This window comes from Mus caroli, unplaced genomic scaffold, assembly GCF_978045245.1.
Source record: "Mus caroli unplaced genomic scaffold, Mus_caroli_1 scaffold_8, whole genome shotgun sequence".
NCBI lineage: Eukaryota > Metazoa > Chordata > Mammalia > Rodentia > Muridae > Mus > Mus caroli.
In genome coordinates, this window is record NW_028227263.1 from 84,814,560 (window position 1) to 84,835,855 (window position 21,296).

Here is a 21,296-nt window from a genome sequence, read left to right on the forward strand (position 1 = left end):
CTTTCTTTTAATATTTTCTCCCTCCTCCCACCAGATCCCTCCTGTTCCCAACTCCACTTGGCTACATTCCACCCACAAAATCTATGTTACTTCTCCTTCCCAAGGAGGTCCCTTGTGCTCTCACCCCCACCCAAACCCCCTCCCTTGTTGCTTGGCCTCTCTGGGTCTGTGGATTGTGGCAAGCTTATCCTTTATTTTATGGTTAATATCAATTTATAAGTGTGTACACACTGTTGGGGTCCAGAAATGGCCTCAAAAGCCACATAAACACTGATCTCAATCACACAGAGATAGTTTATTGAGCATACCCCATAGAACTATTTGAACAGGGTCATGGTCAAGATTTGTCAACTGAATCATGACATTAAGATTCTACAGGGTTTTTAAGTCCCAAAATCCACAAACATCTGTGACACATAATTTCCCCAGTCAGGATTTAAGGATAGGGGATTTCCTTAGGAACATGTTTTTGTTGCACACTTATCCTGTTTCCATTAGTTGGAGTGGCAGGGGGCTTGTCTTGTCTAATACACATGTACCAACGTTTTTACCAAAATGGGACTTGACAAACTTTCATGTCTTAACTTGCCAACTAGGATATCAGTTCCATGTACATGTCTCTTTTTGCCAAGAATAAAGTCAGTTCCTAGGGAGTTCTTAGGAACATAAACTTTACTTGACCACTACTCAAAATGGAAGTCTTATTGCAAATAGTTTCTTATATTGGTGTAGGTATATCTCTTATGCTGGGGTACATTACAGGGGCAGAATATAAATCCAAATTCCCTAAAAGCTTAGACATAGATGCAGGAATGGATGTTGGGTGGTTGGTTTGGGCCCAAACACTGTGGGTAACTATACAAAACAGTTTTATTGATTTCTCTTATTATTGGTTCCCAAGGACACAGAACATAACAGAATATGTATCAACCTTGGCATTAGAAAGTATCCTACTAACAACAGACACATATGAGAAAGTTTCTTTGTAATGGCAGGCTATCTAGGTAACAATCACCTAAGCCTTAACATTTTACTTAGGTCCCAAAAAATACCATGTGTTTCTTTCTGTGTCTGGGTTACCTCACTCAGGATCTGTTCTAGTTCCATCTGAAGTGGAAACTTAAGGGTTCTTTGGAAAGTCAGTTGGATAGTATTTTGCTGAAGCAAACACGTTAAAGAAAATTTCATTAAAGTAGACACAGGTGTGAAAGGCCAAGGCCTATTCATGAAGGAATGTTTCGATGAAGCAGACACAGGAGAGAGGATGTGCTTCTAAAGCAAACACATGAAAGGACACATGATGAAAATTTTTTTGCTAATGATATATGATATGCATGTATTTGTCTGCCTTACATTGGATAGTTGAGCTGCATTTGTCAGGAGGCCTTAGAGAGAAACGGACCAAAAATCTTCTGGTGATGTACCATAGTTTGTGGCTGATTGGATGCATGTGCTGAGACAAAGCATGTGGAGGACATGTGGTATTTAGAGGGTACAAATAGGACTCAACAGAGTGATGGAGACAGTGCCTGCTTGCTAGTACAGCTAGCAGTGAAATACTTGTGGGTCTCCCTGAGAGAGGCACAGCTGAGAACTTCTGGTGTTCTTGTTGGTCACACCTGCTGACTAGAGCCTAGGCTGAGGCCAGGCTGTCTTTGCTAACTTGTGTCACCCCTGTTGCTAATCTGACTCTCCTGAACTGGACTGCTGGTGTTTCCAGGAAGCATTTGAGAGTGTATCAAGCTGCCACTGTCTGCTAACCTGTGAACTGAACTGTGTGATTTCCAGAAAACACAGACAGGAATTGCTCCAAAGAACCTTTGTAAACAGGTTCACTTCCCCGGTATCCTTTTTCCCCCCACTACCTCTGGTGGGTGGTGGGTTCTAAGGAAGGTTAAAGAATTTAAGAGCCACCATTAAAATTAGGATTTGAAAAAAAGTTAAAGTTACATCCATCTATTTGCCTGCAATGTCATGATGTCATTGTTTTAATCAGCTGAATTGTACTACATTGTGTAAATGTATCATATTTTATTTAAATCTTCTCTTGAGGAATGTCTAGGTTATTTCCAAGTTCTGGGTATTAAATGAATAAAGTTGCTATGAACATACTTGAGGAAATGTCCTTGTAGGATGAAGCATCCTTTGGGAATATGCCCAACAGTGGTATAGCTGGGTCTTGAGGTAGAACTCTTCTGAATATTCTGAGAAACTGCCATATTTACTTCAAAGTGGCTGTACAAATATAGACTTCTACCAGCAGTGGAGGAATGTTCCCCTTGCTCCACATCCTTGCCATCATGAATACTCACTTGTATTTTTGATTTTAGCCATTTTGAGAGGTGTAAGATGGAATCTCAAAGTCATTTTGTTTTGCATTTCTCTGATGGCTAAATATGTTAAACATGTCTTTAAGTGTCTATCAGCCATTTGAGATTCCCATACCGAAAATTCTGTTTAGATCTGTACCCATTTTTAAAATTGGGTTCTTTGATTTGATTTTTTTTCTCAGATTCCTTTATTGTCTGATTGACAGATTTTCTTTTTGAGTTTTTGTGTTTAATAGACCATCTCTACTTTAATAGTCATTCTACCTGTTTCTGTTTCTCTTCTTTATCAGCATTATTAAGGAATGATATAATCTTCAAGAATTAAAATATATTCTTTTGGGTTATACAGGTATAATTTTATTTCTAATAATTATTTAGGGTTTATATATGCATATTTAACTGATCACATTCTATTTTCAAGTGATAGTCTACCATGTTAGAGGAATAATTCCTTTTCTTCTTTCCTGATATTTGTGATAAGTCACGTATTTACTTCTGTTGATAGTCTCATAGTCCTGTCATCACTTTGTCTAGGCAATAAATGGTTTGCTAAATGTATTTAAGTAATATGAAATGACTTTCTATATTTACTCAAGTAGTTAGAGATGTTTCTAAATTCCTTTTTGTAGAGATCGATTTCTTTCTCTTAAGTTCTTCAGTTTCACATTTCTTATTCCAAAGGTTAAGTAGTGACAAATCATTATAGTTCATATGTGCACAAAATAGGACTTAAAATTTATTTTAACATTTGTACAATGCTTGCAAGCTTCATCTTATTGCAGCATTTGGATAATCATATTGTACCTCAAACATGCTTCTATTTCACTGGATGTGAAATATGTTACCCTACTTTATCTCCAATGTAATGACATGCTTGTTCTTTTCTTACTTTTTGATTGCCATTTGGGGCAACTTGGGTACAATGTATTACTGTATAGATATCTTCATATCCCTTGTGCTTGGAAGTTAGTGCTTTTGAATATATAGGTTTCTATTTTAGCTAGTTTGGCTCTAGTTGCACTCACATATGAGCTTGAAAATGTCCCACATCTCAGTTAGAGATGCTGTTTTCATTCTGGTTATTTTACTCTCTGTCTTGTAAAATACATGGTTCCTATATGCAAGGTTTCATTATTTTTTAGACATTTCTTTCTAAAAGTTTAATTATCAGGTAACCCCATGCACTGCATTTCTTTAAGTTTTTTCAACACAAACAAATCTTCAACTTCACTGAGGTTCCTGACCACTTTCATGACTAAGCTGCATCTATATTGGAATTTAGTTGATGAGCTGGCAACAGGGTCAGAGACAGAGGCTGGAAAACAAAACAAAACAAAACAAAACAAAACAAAACAAAACAAAACAAAACAAACAAAAAATAAGAAAACAAAAAATAGTGTTTTGCACTGGAATTTGTAAAATCATTTCCAGGGTAGTGTGAGGTTATGAAAAAACAGTCTCTGTGTTGTTGCCATTTAACTTTTAGCTTCTATTTTATGTCTAAGGCAGCTACAATGGAACATTTCCTTCTTACGATGTGTCTCACTTAAATGTTTTTACCTGTGTTGTGGGTATTTATTGAGAAAGAAGAAATGTTAATTTTACTTTATTGAGTGATGCCCATTATTATGTTTCAATAAATTTGAGCCTAATTGTAGACCATAACATGAATTAATTGCATTGTTTTGTATGCAAAAATTCTATTACTATTAATTAATGAAATTGCATTTGGTATAAGAACATTTTATTGCAATTGCAAGATACCTCTTTTACCTCTTTCAATGTTCTTTGAGTCTTGAAGTGTAGCTGAAGAGAATGAGAAATATTACTTTAGGCAGGTGTAAGTGTGAAACATCTTTAATACTTCTAAGTGATTCTTCCCTCAGATTCAGCTGTGTTCTTGGCTCAGACTAATGAAACAACCTTTCGGAATCTTCAGAATCCTCACACTGAGGAGTGATCTCTTTTCTAGAATGTGGCACTGGGATATTTAAGCCCAGAATGTTCTCCAGACTCTCATCAGAATCAACTTAATTTAGAATCCCAGCATGATCCTTTACATAGCCAGGCTGAACGCTGTCTCACTGTTTGAAGTAAGAATTTGAGGCAAAGTGATTCTCATAGATCTCTCTCTCTCTCTCTCTCTCTCTCTCTCTCTCTCTCTCTCTCTCTCTCTCCTCCATCCCTCCCTTCCCCCTCATTTTTTTTATATTTTGATATACAGTATTACCAACTATTGATTCATATACTTTATCCATATATATATGTATATATGGATATATAGTCTCTTATCTTAAGGCCAGCCTGGGTCGCAAGTTATTTAAACGTTTTTATGGGAGTTATATGCTACATGCAGGGAAAGGAAAATTTTAGATATATTACTTAAAATGATTGTATCACTTTCAACTTTTTGTATAGATAACATACTTTTTATTATAATTATTTGTAATGTTCCACAATGACAGATAAGACTTTCATTTTTTATTATAATTATTTGTAATGTTCCACAATGACAGATAAGACTTTCATTCATATGAAAAGGATTTCTATGTGTGAATTAAGGCATTTACACACACCTCAATGATCTGACTTCTGTGAAACTCATTTGTTCTATCATTTTAGATTTTCTTTTTCCCTCTCCTACCTCTTTTCTTTTTCCCCTCTTACCATTGCCTTCACTTCCTCCTTTTCATTTCTTTCTTTCTATTTTTCTCTCCCCCTTTTCTTCTCCCTCCTTCCTGCTGCCTCATCATTATATGTCTTTCTTCCATCCTCTCTTCCTCTCTTTTCCTGCTCCTCCCTCTCCCTTCCTACTCTCTCCCTCCCTCCCTTCCTCCATGCCTTTCTTCCCTTTCTGTGTGAGGTGTATGCATAATTGTGTACATGTATGTATTTATATGCTCACCTGTGTAGACTTAAGTAGAAGCAAGAGTTTGATATTGGAGTGCCTTTTAAAAGTGGCTACTTAGTCTTTTTGATTTTTTTTTTTTTTGCTGAACCCAGAGCTTGTTGTTATTGCATAGAATGGCTCCCCTGGGAGCCCTTGAGGTCCCCTTGGGTTGCATTGTCCTCAGCATTGGGGTTAGAGGAATGAGGCAAGCCATCATTTTTATGGGGGTGCTGAGTATCTGAACTCTGACCCTACTGCTTGCATAGAAATCAAGCACTTTAAACACTGATCCATATCTCCTACCCCTAGAGTCTTAGATATTTGAACATTACTGTGCTGGTTAGCTTTTCATTAGCTTGACACAGACTAGAGTTATTTGAGAGGAAAGATTGTTAATTACAGAATTGCCAGAAATTTGGCCCATAGGAATGCCTCTGAGTTTTTTTTTTCATTCTTTTTTTCCAGTTCATTGATTAATGGAAGTAGTCCTTGGTTGTATAAGAAAGCTATCTGAAGAAGACATGGAAGGTTAAGTCAGTAAGTACTATTGCTCTCTGCTTCAATTCCTATGTCCAGGTTCTTACCTTGAACTCCTGACCTGACTTTCCTGACTGTGAGTTGTGAGATTAAATAAACCCTTTCCTCCCCAACTTGCTTTTCATCATCGTGTTTATCACAATGACAGGGAGCAAACTAGGACAGTTACCATCTGTGGTATGAAAACAGTTGACAAAATATATTGCTTAAATAAAACTTCCTCCTGTGATGTTGCTACATGAGTCTCACTTTGCTGCTTGCCTTGTAGGTCAGTCATGAAGTGATTTTTGTCAAAGATATTTTACTTGTTTCATAGCTCATGTATGTTGGTAGGAGATTACATTTCAAATATGATTCATCAGAGAAGACCATTGCAGGTATTTCTAGGACTGAGAAGAAATGTGATTTAAGGCAAAGAAAAATATGATGGAATGTGATGTAATTAAATCTGTTTATGTGTAATTCATCTTCATATCTATCCTTGGAAGATGTGTTAAAAAAGTAATGCCATTAGACAGACTTGAGGATATACATTTTTGCTTCATACCATCAAAACATGTACATATAAGGGCTTATTCAGAGGACCATAGAAGACGTCAGTAGTTTCAACTAAGTGAACTTCAAGTTGATGAAAGATCATGCAAAAAAGCCTTTTGAACATGGCTCACATGTCATCTAAGTTTCGTTCATTTTTCAAGTGTGATTTTATTTTTCTTTTCCATAATTTTCCCTCTCTTCACTCCTCATACCTCCAACCTCACCTCCCACCAACTCTTATTTTACTCCACTTCTATCTCCCATCCAAAAAGAGCAGGCATCCAAAAGACAACAAAACTTGAACCTGAAACAGCAAGACAAAGAAAAAGCTCTTACACAGAAACAGGACAAAATAACCCAACTCGAGCAAGAGTCCCAAGAACAGACAAAAAAATCAGGAACACACCCTGCACACAAAACACAAAACTAACAGCTACAACAAGTATATAGGGGACCTGGTGCAAACTCATGCAGGCATCTGTCTCTGTGAGTCAATATGGACCTGGCTTAGTTGATCCAGTGGGATGCATTCTATAATCTTTCTTCTTCATCTTCAGTGGGAATTCCTTTGCACTGAGGGAATGTAATCCAATGGAGATCCCTGGTTTAGACTTCCGTTTTCATATAATGTCTGGTTGTGGGTTTATGTGTTCATTTCCATCTGATTCCACAGGAAACCTTTCTGTTCATCTGTTCTTTATAACAGAAACTAGTGAGAGAGCAATGACACATTGCTTCACTATGTGACCTCCAGTGTGGCTGAGTTTTTTTTTTCTTTTTTCTTTTTTTTTTTCTGCTAACCATGCTTTTATAACTGACATGTTGAAGTCAAGCACTTAAAAGCTAAGTAGATTTATAGATAGTATGGTAAAATCCATTCCTAGAGATCATACATTCTTTAAAATCCTTCTTATATAAATGTCTAAAAAGTATTATTCATCCTTAGGTTTAAATCAATGTATAGAGCATTTTTATGTATGCATGTGTTCATATGTACTTTCAACTGTTTTTGCAGACACATATGCATGAGTATATGGCTGTGTTGGGGACAGACTTCCATGCCAGATGACTTTCTCAATCCATTTATTTTATGTTTTGAGGTAGGGATTCTCATTGAATCTAGAACTCAAAATTCAGCTATTCTCAATTCTCTCTGTCCCTGCCATGCTTCTCCTAGTATTACAGGTGTGTGCCATAGCACCTGGGTTTTTGCATAGGATCTGGAGATTGAAGTCAATTCCTTATGCTGGTATGGCAAGTATTTTAGCAACTGAGCTGTCTCCATAGACCAATAAATTATTTTGGAAGAGATACTATTTCTATAAGAACTAAATGGTATGAAAACAATAAAGAGAATTGGGAAATAGGAAATAATGTATAATGTAGAATCTTAAAAACAAACCTAAGAAAATGATATCAGAGCCTTAATATAAGTTGTACACGGTGTTAAACTTCGAGAATTCAGAAGATGGTGTAAGGAGGATTGGAATTCAGGGCATCCTCAGATACATGAATTTCTGCCTTTCAAAGTACGTTTGCAGAAGCTTCAGATACACTGAAAATGCAATGTGTGGTGTCCTTTAAATCCCAAATCAAGTAAAAGAAAGCAACAAAGTTACTGATATTAGATAAAAGTTGTTCAGCTGTAGGATATAAGTTAGCTTTGTGCTGTGTGAGGAAATACTTGTTTTGGAGATGAATGCTAAACTATGTAACAACAAAGTGATATAATTTCAAGATACCTGGAATCTGTTTTAAATTATTTAGTAAAGAAAAATACAGATAAATCTGTTGTAAGGTTTGTAATTATAGAATATAAATATGAGTATAGGCAGAGACATTGCTTGCATTTATGTACTTCATTACTGTTATGCAAAGTTTCAGTATGTAGCAATGCTGTAAAGGATGGAATCAAACTCCTGTACACCTTCTGGTTTGTAAGACAGAGTCTTTCACTGGGAGATGAGCATATACATTATTTGAGATTTGCTATCCAGAAAAATCTCTGGATCCTTCTCTCTGTCTCTGCCTTCCAAGGGTTGAAATTATAGGTACGTGTTAAAAATTCGTGATTTTATAGTCAAAGCAAGTGACACTGGGGCAAGGGAGGTGCTATTCAGATTTTTCCCAACTTCTACCAACCTCCATGCGATCTGTACTCTTTTTATGGATAGATCATGTGCAAGATTTGATAGAAGCGAATGAGCAGAATATAATAGAAATGTGAGGACCTGTTTATTCATGAGCACACAGTGAAGGTCATAGCATGTTTTAGCTACCAGGCTAAAATGTTATCCATTAAAAAAAATACAGTGTGATATTGGGAAAACATGGTAACTACTAAAGATTTGAAAATATTTGTCTAGAAAGACAGGCTAATAAACTTGAATGTTTGATAGTGACCTAAGAGAGTCAAATTAACCATTTCTTATACAGATGAGAGAACCAATGTTGTCCAGCTGTTTGCCAAGGGTGGATAAAGGGTGGCTAGAGGCAACAATTAAAGTGCGGATCTGGGGGCTCTGTCTTGAATTGAGAAACAAGAACTAAGAAGTCACCATCTTCAAATCCTCAAATCAAAGGTTTGTTTTTATTGTAATGCAGATAGAATATATGTCAGAAGGTTGAGACATTAATTCTTGTGTAACTTAAGTATAAAAGACAATCTGTGTTCCTTCTTCCCACTACCTACATGGGACTTGCAGGGACACACCCATAAACACATTTTCCATTTTCCGTGGTATTTAATTTTTTAAGGGATGCATAAAACTTGAATAATAGCTGGTGCTTAGGGAGAGCTGCCGGGGAACCAAAAGAACAGTATTAGAACTAGATAGGATGGAAAGGATACATTACTTATAGAAAGAAAGTTTGCGCTGAAGATGGAGGACAAGTTGGTCAGGCAAGGATATGGGGTGAGGAACAACTGTATATATGGCAACAGACTAGGAGATAACAAGAATCCGCTGAATTTGCAACATAGCAGGGAGCCATACGTAGGATACTGGACAGGTGAGAGGATGCAGGTAAGGAGGAGATGGGGATGTATCTCCCAGAAGAATTGCTTGTTGTACTGAAGAATTTTGTAATTTATTTATCATTACATTTATTCCCTATTATGCTCTCTTAAACCAAGATGCCTGGTTTTGAGAAAAGCCCAGAAGGCTCTTTTCTGGGTTATTTCCTCAAAGGCTGGATTTAGGAAGGGTGCAAGTTGCATGGAAACAACTGCTGGGCACTCAGGCTAATAGGCTTCGTCTCTTCGTCTACCTTTCTTCTGTCTACATTTATTTCCCTTTTGCCATTTACGAGGACTCGATCCTACCAGGCAAATAAGTTCATGTTAGGTTTTTGGTTTTTTTTGTTTTTTTTTTGTTTTTTTTTTTTGTTTGTTTTTTTTTTTTTTTTTTACTATTTTTTTTCAGGCTTAGATACATTTTTCTAAATCAGAAGTTCAGAATGACAGTTCACATTGCCACCTAGTGTCCACTAGATGGAGGCCACGAACAGCCTGCTGGGAAGCTGCGGATGGGCAGGGTCTGCAGCTGCGCAGAGAATGAAATGGAGGGTCCAACACAGACAAGGCCAACCACTTCACCGGATGAAAGCCTTTTCAGAGGTAAGGTTTGAGGTCGCTGGACTGCGATGGGTGATGGGCGTCCAGTGTTTGCAGAGGGATTCGATATAAAAGCATAAGTGGAAAGTCTCTGTGTTGTGGGAGTCTTCCCTGCATTCTTAGCATAGGTACAGATTGTCTGGTGTCTCTGCATCTTGCTTTGTACTATGTAATGTACTCAAAACGACTTCGTGATTTTTACCTTATACCTCAAATCATAACGTGTAATTTTACGTTTTATTTTCTTTCATATGTCCCCTTACATTCCTTATCAAGTAATCCTGAAGTTAAATATGGTTTTTATTGGTCAATTATTCATAAGGAATTTTAGCTAACAAAGGGAATTGCCATATATTTGTATATTTTTATTTAATCATTGCTAAAGTATAAATATCTGGCCATTTTCAAAGATACATTTGTGCATGTCCAAAAGCAAAAATGTGTTGGAGATTTGGTGTGTATCTCATTATTTTTGCATATTCCTTTTATGAAAATTATCAAACTAATAGTATTCCTATAAAAACTAGATTATATTTATTTACTTTGGTTTCTAAAATATGTTATTTAAATTAAATTATTCCTTGAGGAGTTAATTTGTGTATAAAATGTATTTAGATTATGTTCATCCCCAAACTCTCCAAGCTCCTCCCTGCCCCCACTGTGCCCTTCTCAATTCTCCTCTTGCCCCCAAATAAAATACTGAATCTAGTTAGTGTTCCTTGATGTACATTCTTGAGCCATGCAAGCTACCCCTAACCACAACCCTGAAGAAAACTTGCATTCATTTACCTAGTAGCCATCAGTGGTCAGGCTGAGAGTCAAACAGCACACAATCTTTCTTATATGTGGGTTTTAGCCTTGACTTTTTAGATTTGTGTGTTTGGCTTAGAGTTCTGGCAGAAACCAGGAAATGGGGCTATTGGGGTGGGACAGGTTAAGAGAAGGGGGATACCAGAACACAGGTGTTCTTTTTACATTTTTGTTCAATTTTATGACTGTCCTTATGTACATGCCTTAATTGTACTTAATTAGATCTTTTCTTTGAGTTTGTAGAACATGAATAGTCTACCTCATTTTATTTAATTATACATAACATCTTTATCAGTGAGAAATTTGACTTCGTTGATTTGAGAAATCAACACAAATATTATATGCAGAGTGGTTACAAAACCAGAAGCTCATACAGAGGAAGTAATATTTCTAATAATTAGCAGTATTCTCAGATAATTCTCTTTTTATTTGAGGATGGAATGTCCAGTTATTTTTAAGCTACCTGGGTCATATCCCTTTCCCCACTACTTTCAGAAATCAGGGTTTTTACATATATTCAAAAAAGAGTTATGCTATTTTGTTCAAATTACTCCTTAGGGAAACCCAACCTACTGTTTAATTTATGCAGAATGTAGGATTAATCATTATATTATAAAATTTCAAGACAAAACTGTAAAAATATTTTAGTGAATTATAAAAATTATCTGCATCTCACCTATGAAACCTTCCCATGACCCAAGTGACTTTGTAGTTATTAATGATTTTATTAGTTCCTACACATGCTCCTTCACATCACTTTTTTCCCAGTGTTACATAAATGAGGTTTTGATTTTTCAATCTCATCCTTTCATTTAGTTATATGCCTCTTGTATAATAAAGTACATTTCATGGCTATTGAGATGTGTAATTGGTAAGAATGGAACGTATTGAGAAATTTTGATATACCAATAAGATATTCCTATAGCTACTGTGGAGAAGTGTGTATTAAAATCTTACTTTTATTAAGACATTTTTCTTTTAATTTTTAGTTGCAATATTTAATATATGCTAGAAAATATATCTATATAATGTATTCCAGGGTCATTCTTTATTCCTTTGATTGAGATATATTTTCCTTTCACATGAAAAAGCCAAAATTATAATAAGCTTATGTTGGACAGCTAGAAGTTATATTGCTACTAATTTAGATGTTAATATTTTGTTCCAACTTATAATCTATCACAGGCAGAATATGACAGAATTGAATTACTACAGAGGAAGATATGAAGAGCTACAGCTAGCAAGTATGGGCCATTCTGTCAGGTATTTCTGCAGAAGCCACACATAAGTTCACCTAACAGGTAAATATATATATATATATATATATATATATATATATATATATATATTCTCAAATATTGCCTGTAATTCCCAAGCTCCAGTGATTCCTCTGGCTGTTGAGCTATCTTTCAGCTCCAAACTATTTTTTTCTCATACAAAAGATTATGTTCTTTCCAAATAAATGCAGTTTATCCTAATTGTGATAGGGAAAAGATACATAAGAAATAAGCGTACCTAATATTTATTTTTGCTCACTGATTGCTCTTGATGGGAAGATTTACTACAACATTTAGTAAGAATGGTAAAGTATGCCATCTTTATTTCAATTTTCTTCTTTTGGATTGTACTTTTTTGTGCATGTTCATGTGTGTGTATGTGTGTTTTCATTGTATGTGCAACACATGTGCAAATGCATGTGCAACATGTGTTTATACATTTATGACCATTGGAAACCATAGATGAATTGATCATGTTGTTTTTCAAGAGACAGCTTCCATGTTTTTCTTTAAAATTCAATTGTTTTGTACATATAGTTATTTTGTCTATATTTTTTTTCTGTGCAACACCTCTATTCCTGGTACCTGCTATGGCCAGAAGATGACATTGGATCGCTGAGAAGTGGAGTCATTTTTGGTTGTGAGTTACTATGTGAATGCTGGCAATAGAATCCAAGTCCTTTAGAAGAGCAGCAGTTAACTTAAACCATATCACTAGATAGAGTCACCTTGGCTTTGTTGTTATTGTTGTGTTTTTTTTTTTTTCTTGTTGTTTAAAACAGAGATTCTCTCACAGGAACTCGATATTCACAGATTTTGCAGACTAAATTGGCAATGGAGCTCCAGTGACATGGCTGTCTTGACTTTCCAATGGTGTGAGTTATAAGCACATACCTCTGTGCTTTCCCCATTTTTGTTTTTGTCTTGGTATTTTTTGAGATAATTTCTCTGTGTGTCCCTGGCTGTCCTAGAACTGGCTCTGAAGAACAGGCTGACTTCAAACTCCTTGATCTGCCTGCTTGTCTCCCAAGTGCTAGGACTGAAGATGTGTAACACCATCGGCCCATGGTTGTGATGAAACAATAAGAATCTGATTAAGAATGGATTACTTGGATAAGGTACCTAGAACCTTTCTTCATATCTCCCATAAAAGATGAAAACTGAAGATAGAAGTAGTCATTACATATAAATTAATAAAAATCAATATAGCAGTATACAAAAGTATCACATTTTATAGATAATGATGGAATTAAATGTTTTGTTTTACCCAATAACCAACCTATTCTAAATGCCTACTTAGTGCAGTCTCCTGGAATCTTTATAAGTACAAGCAAAGTTTTATTCATCATTCCAAACACTGCCTTAGGCAACCTGCTCATGATTCAGTGACCATTCTCCTTTTTTCTTCCCCTCAAAAGTGGTTTAAATGGTGGCATGTACCTCACTTCTCCTAATATATAGTTTCAGAAATTGTCTTATAGATGATCTAAAAAAAACAGGCACTAGAGAGAGGGGCTTGAGAGTAAGAACACACAATGACCTTAGTTCCCACAACACAAGTCAATTGGCTCTGTCACTCATGTGCATATATCAATACCACACATGATTTTCAATAATTAATAATATAAACCTAAAGTATCCCACTAGTCACACTTTTTAAGATGCAACTTTTAGTCATTAGAATCTACCTGGATATTCCACACTTCTGTTCATTCATCAGCCTGGACTAAATGGGACTTTTTCCATTTCTGGGCTGCCATCCATATCCTATTTGTGCCAAACAGAACTTACTTTGTGTCTCTTCAAGAAAAGACAACCAGAAAAAAGTATGTCCTGATCTAATTTAAGAATCTTTCCTTACCAAAGGTCTATGCATTTTAAACTTGAATTAAACAGTCTTTATATAGAGAAATAGACTGTTCTCAGTCCTGCCCAGGCAGGTCTCCAACTCTTAACCTCATGTAATGATTCATACTTAGTTTCCATTGAGCTGTGACCACAGGCACACCTCTAAGCCTAGCATATTTTCCTTTGCTATGTTTATTTTTTGAGTTAATATTTGGGATGTCTTTTGATAGAAATGTAGCCAAACATTTATTTAACTTACATCAATTGCAACATTGTCAAAATATTTTCATATTTTAAAGGAATTTGGTAGGTTTCTGGTGGCTGTTATATCCACAAGGATATGTCATTTTATATAGGTAGATTATGATTTATTTATCCTTGAACTTTATAAATATAGTATCCCTCATGTTATTTTCTCACTAAATACAACTCACAGTATGCTTGGAACAAATGTTTGATAGAAATATGAAGGGAGTGCACATCTGGTTATTTTTAATCTGAAAATTGAGCTTTTGAAGATAAAATGTGTATATGACTTTCTTCTCTCCCTAATTTGCTGAGTGTTTTATTATAAATTGGGTTTGGATTTGTGATAGATTTCCTCTGCCTTTGTGAGATAATCACTTAATTTTTTTATCATACTCTTTAAGTGTAGTGTAACATATTAACTCATTTTAAAATCTGAAATGAATATTTGTTGTTGTGGGGTATTTACCAGAAAATGTTGCTTGGAGATGGATTTCAGTCAAAAGAAAATCTTTATTAGCTGACCAGCAAATACACTGGATGTTCAGGATCTTAGTGCAGCACTGAAATCTTTTCAGGATGAGCTTTGAAAAAGATCAAGCTTGTTTTGGGTTGAGATATTTCAGGTTTGAAGAACAGTTAGTCAGAAGCAGAACTACAGGAGAAAAAAAAGCAAGGTCAGTACATTTAGAGAGTTTTCCAGAACAATTATGTTGCTGGGTTAAGAATAGATTTTTTTTTTTTTTTTAGATTTGGGAGGTGGCACTGTCTATGTGCTGAGTTTTACACTCTAAATGGTACTGCCACCACTGAAGTGTACTAAGTCAGCTGGGCTAAACTTTCAAGGCTTTCCAAGGTCTGGGACCCTGTTACATTTGTGATTCCCATGCACGTTGTGCCCATGTGTACTCTGGTTCCTCTTTGTTGTCTTTGTTTCAAAAATACTTTTTGAAGGATTTTTCTTCTGTATTTTTAATTTTAATTGAAAACAGATCTACCTGAAGACCAAGCTGTTCCCAAAAGACACCCACCATGCCACAGGGGTACGTGCTTCACTATGTTCATAGCAGCCTTATTGGTGATAGCCAGAAGCTAGAAACAATCCAGATGTCTCACAAGGGAAGAATGGATACAGAAAATGTGGTTGATTTACACAATGGAATAAGATTCAGCTATTAAGAATGAGGACATTATGAGTATTGCAGCAGGTATGGGAGGCAGAGGGAGGGAAGGACCTGGGTGGTATATGGTAGAGGAAGAGGGAGGGGGAGGGAGTGGGAGAGGAGGGAAGGGAGAACCTATTCAGGTATTGGGGGTGTAGGAGAGAAACCCTGAGGGTCAGCAGAATGAATGGAAATATGTAACTTCAGAGTGTGGGAGGTGGGGTGACCCTCTAGAATGTACCAGAGACCCAGTATGTGAGAGACGCTCAGGACTCAAAGGGAGGGACCTTAGATGAAATTCCTAACAGTGAGGAGAGGGAACTTATAGAGTCCACCTCCAGTAGAAAGACAGGGCATCAAATGGACAGATGGGGTTGCCATCCCACAGTCAAAAACTCTGACCCAGAATTGTGCCTATATAAAAAAAAAAAAACTTCAGGTACAAAAATGGAGAAGAGACAGAGGAAAGGAGGTCCCATCACCAAACCAAGTTGGGATCTTTCTCCAGGGGAGGCTCCAAGGCCTGATACTATTACTGATCCTATGTTGTGCTTACAATAGGAGCCTAGCATGGCTGCCCTTCAAGAGGCCCAACAAGCAGCTGACTGAGACAGACACAGATACTTACACTCAACAAAATATACTGAAGTCGGAGACCACTGTGGTTGAATGAGGGAGAGGCTAGAAGAAGCTGAGGAGAAGGGTGACCCCAAAGGAAGACCAGCAGTCTCACTTAACCTGGACCCCCAAGATCTCTCAGACACTGACCCACCAACTGGCAGCATACAAGAACTGGTTCAAGGACTCTGATACATATTCAGCAGAGGACTTCCTGGTCTGGCCTAAGTGAGAGAATACTTGCCTAACCCTAGAGAGACTTGAGGCCCCAGTGAGTGGGGAGGTCTGGTAGGGAGGTGTGACATTCCTTTGGAGACAGGATGGGAGGAGGAAAGGGATGAGGAACTGTGGGAGGAAAGACCGGGAAGTAGGTAATGACTGGAGTGTAAAAAAGAGTGAAAGCAGAAAATAAAAAATAAATTATATGTGTGTGTGTATATATATATATATATATATACACACATATAATATATATATATATATATATTATATATATATATTTTACTTACTTGTAGGTATATGTCTTCGAATACATGTCTGTTGCCTTCAGTGGCCAGAAGATGGTGTAAGATCCCCTGGAACTGGAATTACAGACATTTGTGAGTTGCCATGTGCATTCAGGAATTTGAACCTGGGTTCTCTGGAAGAGCAGTGTTTTTTATTACTGAGCAATACATCAAATTCCTCTTTTGAATTCTGTGTTTCATTCTTCTCTTATGTATTACATCCTAACCAGAGTTTACTATTTCTCCTCTCCTTGGAGTCAGTCTTCCCCACTTCTTCTCTCTTCCAGACCTTTCCTGCATTCTTAAATCATGTTTGTCTCTAAGGTGCTATCTTGCTTCTGAAGTTTTGATACTAGGTTACACTGTCATCTCTAAAAGACTTGTTGTAAGCTTTAAAATTGTGTTTTGATTTTCAAAAGATTGCAAAGGAAATTTGTCGTTTTAAAACATATTGTCTATATTAAAATAAGAGCACCCTCTATGCTCATGTAGTTGGTTCATTGTTAGCTGCCAACACGACAAAAACTGAAACCAACTTGGAAGCAAGCCCCTGGGATATTATCTGTGAGGGGTCACCTTGGTTGTTTAAAGAACCATGTTAATTGTAGCTAGGAAAATCCGCTGGGCAGGATATCCTAGATTGTATAAAATGATGAAGGCAGGCTGAATACTAGCATGAACTAGAATGAACTTGTGTTCATTACTCTCTGCTTTTTATATTGAGAATATATTCTGATTACCACTTCCCCTCTCCTAACTTATACCTAACCTCCCCACATCTCAACCTACTCAAATCCATATTTTCTTTCTTCCTTTCTTTAGAAAACACTTGGACAAGTTCCCTGTTTCTAAGTTATGGATATAACATGATCAGTTTTCTTATGCAACCTGCTACTGTGACTTCTGCAATGATGGAATGTAACTTGAAACTACAAGTTAAAATAAAAATTTCTGAATTTTTCCCTAGTGAAATCACTTCAGTTCAACATGGAATTAACCCCCCACCCAGAAATCCATCATAGGAGCCTGAAGGGGACCTGACTATCCGAGTCTTCAGGAAGACATCCTTCATGGATCTCGATATGGATTTCTGAACAGAAAAAAAGGTCATTGGTAGATTAGTTAAAATTTCAGGTATTCCTATTTTGTGTACTCAGCCTTTACAAAACTAGACAGGAGGTTATGGGTTTGTAGGAGAATATGGGTACATTAGAAGAGTGGAGAGGCAGAGGAAGGGGTAGAAGTGATGTAAATATAGTATTGTACATAAAGTTCTTAAAAAAACTTGAACTGGGTCATAAAGTATTCATTGTATATAATCATTTTTCATATTGGTGGATTGGGTTGTATTATCATATATATAATTGTTTTCATATCATATATTTTGATATTATTTCACCCCTCCAAGTACTCCCAACTCCTTCTTGCTTCCCTCCTCACCAAACTTGTGTTCTTTCTCTATCTCCCAACGCCTCAAGACAGAATAAAAAAGAAAATCAAACAAAGCAATGACAAACCTATCAATAATACAAACCAATATCAAAACCAAATGAAACTAAATCAAAAAAAGAAAAAAAAAGCACTCCTCCCCAAGCCAAAAGAGAATATGGTTCTCTTTCCTAATTATTTTATGACATGCAGCTTGCCCTTGAATTTTGTTGATATATCCAATGACCCAAATTGGAAAAAAAATGACTTTCCCTTTGCCAGTAGCTATCAATTACACATAGCTTTTAATTAGGGGTGGGACACTTCATTTCCACTTCTCCCATTTAATGCTGAGATTTTTTTGTTCAGTTTGAACTTTAAAGTCTTGTGCATGCTATAAAAGTCTCTTGTGAGTACAAATGTTTATGTGCCCTGTTGTATATAAATAGTCTAGTTCCTTGGAATCATTTATTACCTTTTTCTCTTAAAATCTTTCTAATTTCCCTTTCCCATAGATTCACAGGGCTTGATGGGAAAGGTTTGATGAAGGCTTCTTATTCAGGACAAGTACTCCAATGTCTTTCACTGTTGTACATTATCCAGTTGTGGCTCTCTGGGCTAGTTCCTATCTACTATAAGAAGAAACTTCTCTGATGAGAGTTAAGTGATGCACTGATTTATGGATATAACAATATGCCATTAGGAGTCATTTTATTGTCATGAGCCATTTGCAGAATAATAGTGGTTTCCCACTAGGACCATGGCCTATGTATTCTTGGGTTCTCGAGCACATTGACAATGTCTGGTATGACTCTTGATTTTTATGTGTTAGGCCATGAATCCAATCAAAAATAGGAGATTACTTCAATAAACTTTGTGCCACAATTACAGCAGTATATTTTGTAGCTATATTACTAGTTTAGGTTACAGGATTTGTAGCTGAGTACTAATGATTATTTATTTCTTCCTCTAGTATCATGCAGCGTACCTTCTAACTCCATGAACATTACATGTGAAGCTTCTGGCTTGGCGTTGGCTCAATTTCTCCATGTTTGGTGACATAAGTAAGTGATATCTTTCTTTGTATTAGGATTTTGCCTTCAGTTTGTAGAGAGTAACTAAAAGCTTTGTCTATATCTTGTTTGGGGTTGTCTATGGGATTCCATTGACTAAAATGCAACAAAATTACCCATTCCTAACACTGGAGAGATTAGGGTATAGTCTCCTCTATTCTATGGTGACTATCTTTAAATTTCTTCCATATAGAGGACGTGTTTAAAAGTTTTTGAGACATTCATTCATAAGTATTGTAAGTAGATAATTTCCACTCTCCTTCTTACACCACTGGCTTCTCACGTTTTTCACATTATCTCTCAATTCATGAACTCTTAATTATTATTTTTGGATACCTATTATTATGTACTTCTAACTGGCAGCTGTTGAATCTATTACTTGGTTCTCAAATATTCATGTGTTTAGGAGACAATTTGTAATGTTTGGTCATGTCTTCATGACATACCATCCAGTCAACAACTCAACAACAACAACAACAACAACAACAAACAACAACAACAAAAACATTCCTGACAATTTTTTAAAATTTATTTATTTATGCACTTTATATCCTGATCACAAGCCATTCTTTCCTCTTCTTCTAGTGCCCCCCTTACAAATCTCTTCTGGCATTACCTCTTCCCTTCTCAGTGAAGGGGATGCCCCTGTTACATACTTCCCCAACCTGGCACATCTAGTCACAGCAGGACTAAGTATATCCTCTTCCACTGAGGCTCTTCCCTTTAGGTGAAGGGGATCCAGTGGCAGGCAACAGAGTCAGAGACAGTCCCTGCTCTTATTTTTAGGGAAGCCCAATGAAGACCAAGTTGCATATATGGTACATAGATGTTGGGGGTTTAATTGCATTCCCTACATACTCTTTGGTTGTTGGTTCTGTATTGGTGAGCCCCATTGGGTGCAGGTGAGTTGAATATGTAGGTTGTCTTGTGGAGTCCTTGACCTCTGTGACATGCACAATTATTTGATAGCTTAAAATATCTAGTTGGAATATTGTCTCAGGTGGCAGTCAACACAGTGAGAACATACTTTCCAGAAGCAGCTTCATGGAGACCTCTCATTTTAATAGGTGGTTTAAAGGCTATTTAAATGTTTCGCAGGGTGAGTAGGAGCTATATGGTAAAGGTATACCATTGGTAGGGGTCAGGTGCTGGGGATGCCTCAGCATAAGGAGTAATTCCAAATATTTGGTGGACCTATTATGGCTACTGGGCTACATTAATTTCTCTAGTGGAACCAAAGTAAGGGCACAGGGCTATATGCACAAGGACATGCAGAACCAGGGCAGGGCTAGGGAGCAATCTTACTACTTCTATTATGAGGATAAGATTTCCAGGGTTTGGACATGCCCCAACCACACTCTTGCTCCAGGCTCAATTCCCTTGGCTCTGTCTCTCCCTGGCCCCACAACACAGCATTATGATTCTTGCACAATATCTGTTATTTTTCATTTTATGTTAAAATACATAGGTATGTGGAGGTGGCTTATTCAGCAATATGCTTGCTTTTTAGATATATAAAACTAAGTATTATTTCTCAAACATACACCCCCACACACACATATATATGAAAAGCCAGAGATTGCCCCACCCGGGGATTCCTCCCATATACAACCAAACCCAGATACTATTGTATATGCCAGAAAGATTTTGCTGACAGGACCCTGATATAGCTATCTCTTGTGAGGCTATGTCTGTGCCTGGCAAATGCAGAAGTGAATGCTCACAGTCATCTATTGGACGGAACACAGGGCCCCTAATGAAGGAGCTAGAAAAAGTACCCAAGGAGCTGAAGGGATCTTCAACCCTATAGGAGGAACAACAATATGAACTAAACACTACACCACCCCCCGCAGAGCTGTGTCTCTAGTTGCATATGTAGCAGAGGATGATATAGTTGGACATCAATGGGAGGAGAGGCCCTTGGTCTTGCAAGATCATATGCCCCAGTACAGGGGAATGTCAGGGCCAGGTAGCAGGAGTGGGTGGGTTGGGGAGCAGGACAGTGGGAGACTTTTGGGGTAGCATTTGAAATGTAAATAAAGAAAATATCTAATAAAAAAATTAAAAAAAAAAGAAAAGAAAGCCAGGCGTTATTTATGGGTAAGGATTCCTAAGACATAAGAGGATGTGACAGTCTGATATCTGAATTTTGTCAGCCAGTTAGCATATACTACTTGGAAATTTCCAGTCCATTGAGAAACACTGTCTCAGATGAGCCAGAGGTAGCAGATGGTAGCAGTAGTTGCTAGGTGTGACTGAAAAGCTGAACAAATGAATGTTCAACAGCTAAGAATATATCCACAAGACTTCTAACAATGCAAGCCAGCCAATATACTGCCATGTCTGCAGGAAAAACTCATGAAGTCCCATCCCTACATAGCTATTAGAATTTGATTGCCTTTTACGAGAAGAGAGTC

At 36.9% G+C, this 21,296-nt stretch overlaps 1 long non-coding RNA gene across 41 annotated transcripts in view; it reads left to right on the forward strand.

The window, feature by feature from the left end:
* Positions 1 to 9,835: 9,835 nt before the first annotated feature.
* LOC115030329 (uncharacterized) overlaps positions 9,836 to 21,296 on the forward strand; it is a 301,725-nt gene continuing 290,264 nt past the window's right edge. For 29 of the 41 annotated variants that reach the window (XR_015047875.1, XR_015047898.1, XR_015047894.1 and 26 more), the window contains exons 1-9: positions 9,836 to 9,913; positions 11,906 to 12,021; positions 12,277 to 13,115; positions 15,084 to 15,134; positions 15,816 to 16,143; positions 16,388 to 16,471; positions 17,346 to 17,512; positions 18,322 to 18,465; positions 18,780 to 18,870. This is a non-coding gene — a long non-coding RNA (uncharacterized LOC115030329). Of the gene's footprint in view, positions 9,914 to 11,905; positions 12,022 to 12,276; positions 13,116 to 14,841; positions 14,948 to 15,083; positions 15,300 to 15,815; positions 16,144 to 16,387; positions 16,472 to 17,345; positions 17,513 to 18,321; positions 18,466 to 18,779; positions 18,871 to 21,296 lie in introns of all 41 variants that reach the window. The other 12 variants (XR_015047887.1, XR_015047885.1, XR_015047890.1 and 9 more) reach the window with 12 other exon arrangements.